Below are 3,708 nucleotides of genomic sequence, written 5' to 3'. Positions count from 1 at the left end.
TATGGCACAAAGGTGACCGGGAGTTGAAGGGCATGGGTCTGGGGGGGTTCAGGGAAACTGGAGGGGGGCACACGAACTGTAAATGAGCACATGGGGGCAGAGTTAGAATAGGCAGGTTGGGATCTAAATAAAGTGCTAGCTCTTGGGGACAGAGTAGCATATACAGCCCATTGTAGTGGCATAACATAAGAATTCTCTCCATCTAAAGACATTAAGAAAACTAGTTTATGTCACTTCTCATGATGATGAAGGGGGGGGGCAGGTATGTTCCCTTTCTAACTACCCCTCCCACTGGGGCAATAATAAAGGCAGAGAGTCATTTCCCAGGCTGAGGGGCAGCAGTGAAAGTTCCTTCCCAAGAGCAGAGGAAGTGGACACTTTGTTACAACAAGAACTCGATACATTGTGACACAGTGACGTCACGCAGCGATGGAACAGCACAAAATGGCGCTTCTCTGCGTCGCGATGGTGTCGGCTCCCAAGGGACATAGTGAAGCTTAATGGGAAAGTGTCACTGTTTAACTCTTTGCCTGACAGTTACTAGTTTTTCTGGCTACTAAGGATTCAAGGGGGTGAATGCCCTTTAAATGGTAAACCCCTGCCCACCAACAGCAGCAGCAGCAGGGAGTTGGGGGGTGGCGGCTCTGAAACAGGGTCATAAGGAGGCAGCAGGGGCGGCTCCTTTAAGAAGATGTACCCGGAAATATCAGCTCATGTTACACGAGTTGCGTTGGGAAATGAGGAAGGAGAGAGGGGGGAGGGGAGGCAGAGAGGGGGCGGAAGGAAGAGGGGGGAGGGGAGTTGGGAGGGGCGGGGGAGGGGGAAGGAAGAAGGACGGAAGGGGGAGAGAGGGAGCAATAGAAAGGCTGGGGAAATGGAACAGAACAAGGAGAGAAAGGAGGAGCAAAGGGACATTAGAAACTAAAGTACAATGTGCAGTGGGAAGTATTTGGGGGTACAGGGAGTATATGGGGTATAAGGAATTATTTGGGATACAGGGAAGTATTTAGGGATGCATGGAGTATATGGGGGTATAGGGAAGTATTTGCTGGTGCAGGGAGTATATGGGGTACAGGGAGTATGTGGTGGTATAAGGAAGTATTTGGGGTATGGGGAATTATTTGGGGGTGCAGGGAGTATATGGGGTACAGGGAGTATATGGTGGTATAAGGAAGTATTTGGGGTATAGGGAATTATTTGGGGGTACAGGGAGTATATGGCGGTATAAGGAAGTATTTGGGGTATAGGGAATTATTTGGGGGTATAGGGAGAGTCTCTAGTATTTTATTGTGAATATGTTTTCCATGCTGGGAGGAAGGAGGGAGGGTTATTAAACAGAGAAAAGACAATTCCAACACAGGGGCAGCTGGGGAGCCTCACCTTCAGGGGCGTAACTATAGAGGAAGCAGACCCTGCGACTGCAGGGGGGCCCAGGAGGTATAGGGGCCCCATGAGGCCCTAATTCATATACAATTTCAATAAATATTGGAGAAACAAGTCAACCTCTAAACATTTTGGGGGCCTGAAAAATAATTTGCTGTGGGGCCCAGTAATATCTAGTTACACCACTGCTCACCTTAACTGAGGGTAGTTAGGGAGAGAGAAGAAGACTCATCCCATTGGAGGGGAACTGGGGACAGAAGGGGGCACCTCATTGCAAATAAGGGGAAATGGGAGCCAGAGCTTAATTCCTACTGAGAGGGAACTGGGGAGATAGACACAAGGGGAGTCTCGTATATGAGATGGGGGGAACCACATTCCAACAGACAGGGAACTGGGTATAGAGAGAAGGGTCCGTCATTCAACTAACTGAGATAGGGAGAAAGAAAAGTGGGGAATTCATTCCAAATGAGTGAGAACTGAAGATTAGAAAGGAGGAGAATATTTGTAACTACTAAGGGGGAAGCTCATTCCAGCTGTAGGGAAATGGGAATAGAGAAAAGGGGTGCCCCATATAACATGTAGGGGGACTGGCAGACGAAAAAGGGCAGGGTTGCTTTATATATATATTGAGGTGTGTGTGAAATATACACAGTAGCTTAGTTATAGGGGTACAGCCCCTATGATTGTTGGGGAGGGGGGAGGAATAGAAAGAAAGAAGTGTTTTTCCTATGCCGGCACCGGTACACATAAGAATTTAAGTCCAAATAAATAGGGGCCATGACATATTGACTTTTCCAAAGGATCTTTAATGGAGAAATCAAATTCCAGGATACAAGGAAACTATTGGCGCCAAAACACAATATTGCACATTCTTTTGAATTTCAAGGAAAGGCTTGAAGTTTTGATGACAGTCTGACAATAATCATTCATATAAATGTCATTCGAAACTCTCTTTAGTTTAAAAGGATATTATTCTGGGAGATGAAGGATTTAGAAAGCAGTAGTGGTTGGGTATTGGGCTGTCTTGCAGGGTATTGGTGTCTAGTGTTTCCCAGGAAGTGGGATCCTCAGGGGAGGGACTTAGTTTATTTCCTGAATATCCTAAAAGTGGGCTGCTGAGATCAGCTCTTCAACAGCATCTGGGAGGGGGACGTTACCTGATGGATAATGTCTGAAAACAGTAATTTCATCATTGCAGCTTATTTAGGGGAATGGAACCTTCAAAATTACAGCTTCAAGGGGAAGCACAACCTAACAGCACCATAACAGTATTTGTATTGGTGTAACTTGTTGCCAGACAGGCAGAGCTGGAAGGGTTAATTACCTTTGGGGAGGTGAAGGCAACTATATCGGTCCACCCTAAATCTAAAGCCTCTGCAGAAGAATTGCTTATTCAGGTGTTGTTATTTTTTATTCTAAGGAAAGGTAACACTGAAATGTGTGAGCCTCACCCTCTAATATACTTATAATTTCTGTTTTATTTTCTAATGCATTTCTAATTAGTGTGAGGGCAGGTTTCTGTTATATCCAGAAATCAGAAACTTATATAATTTAAAAGGTAATCATATTACACTTACTACTGTATGGGCCAATAATCCTACAATAATATTAATAATAGGGATCAGATAGGATCTGTGCAGCCACTGGGACAGAATGTTCTGTTATACAGATAGCTAGAATCTCAGCTGCCATAAAGCAGGACAGGACTGCTGCTTACAATGGGGATCAGATAGGATCTGTGCAGCCACTGGGACAGAATATTCTGTTATACAGATAGCTAGAATCTCAGCTGCCATAAAGCAGGACAGGACTGCTGCTTACAATGGGAATCAGGTAGGATGTTATTAGTCTGTGCCCTTGGTGTAATTTGATGTATCTCTAAGAAAATGCACACATTTTGGGGTACAAACCCTTCTTTGGGTGAAAAAAGGTGGGGATGTTTGACTCAGTGAAGTGGAGTTGGACATGGAAAAAATGTTCTCTTGTTGAATGTGAGGGAATTCTTGGATTTTTTCCCAGGGTTGATGTTCATTGATCATACTCTGAGCACTTGCTGCTTTTCTTTGGACAGATGGAGAGAACTGGATCACAAGGAGCTTGGGCAAAAGAATTCGCCAGTCTAAGTTCCCAGAACTGGAAAAAGAATTTGGATAGGATTTGGTGGAAGGAACATGGTTTTATCTGAACAAAACGTTCTCATCCAGCTTTTCTCCCACAATATAATGTGGCACAGATATGTTATTGCAGCAACCCACACCCAAGGCCTTAGAGTCCCAGCATACGCCCATATATTATCAATGGTTAGGGCATGCTGGGAGCTGTAGT

This window comes from Xenopus laevis, chromosome 3S, assembly GCF_017654675.1.
Source record: "Xenopus laevis strain J_2021 chromosome 3S, Xenopus_laevis_v10.1, whole genome shotgun sequence".
Taxonomy (NCBI): Eukaryota; Metazoa; Chordata; class Amphibia; order Anura; family Pipidae; genus Xenopus; species Xenopus laevis.
The sequence above is the reverse complement of the archived record's forward strand: the minus strand, read 5'-3'. Positions refer to the sequence as shown.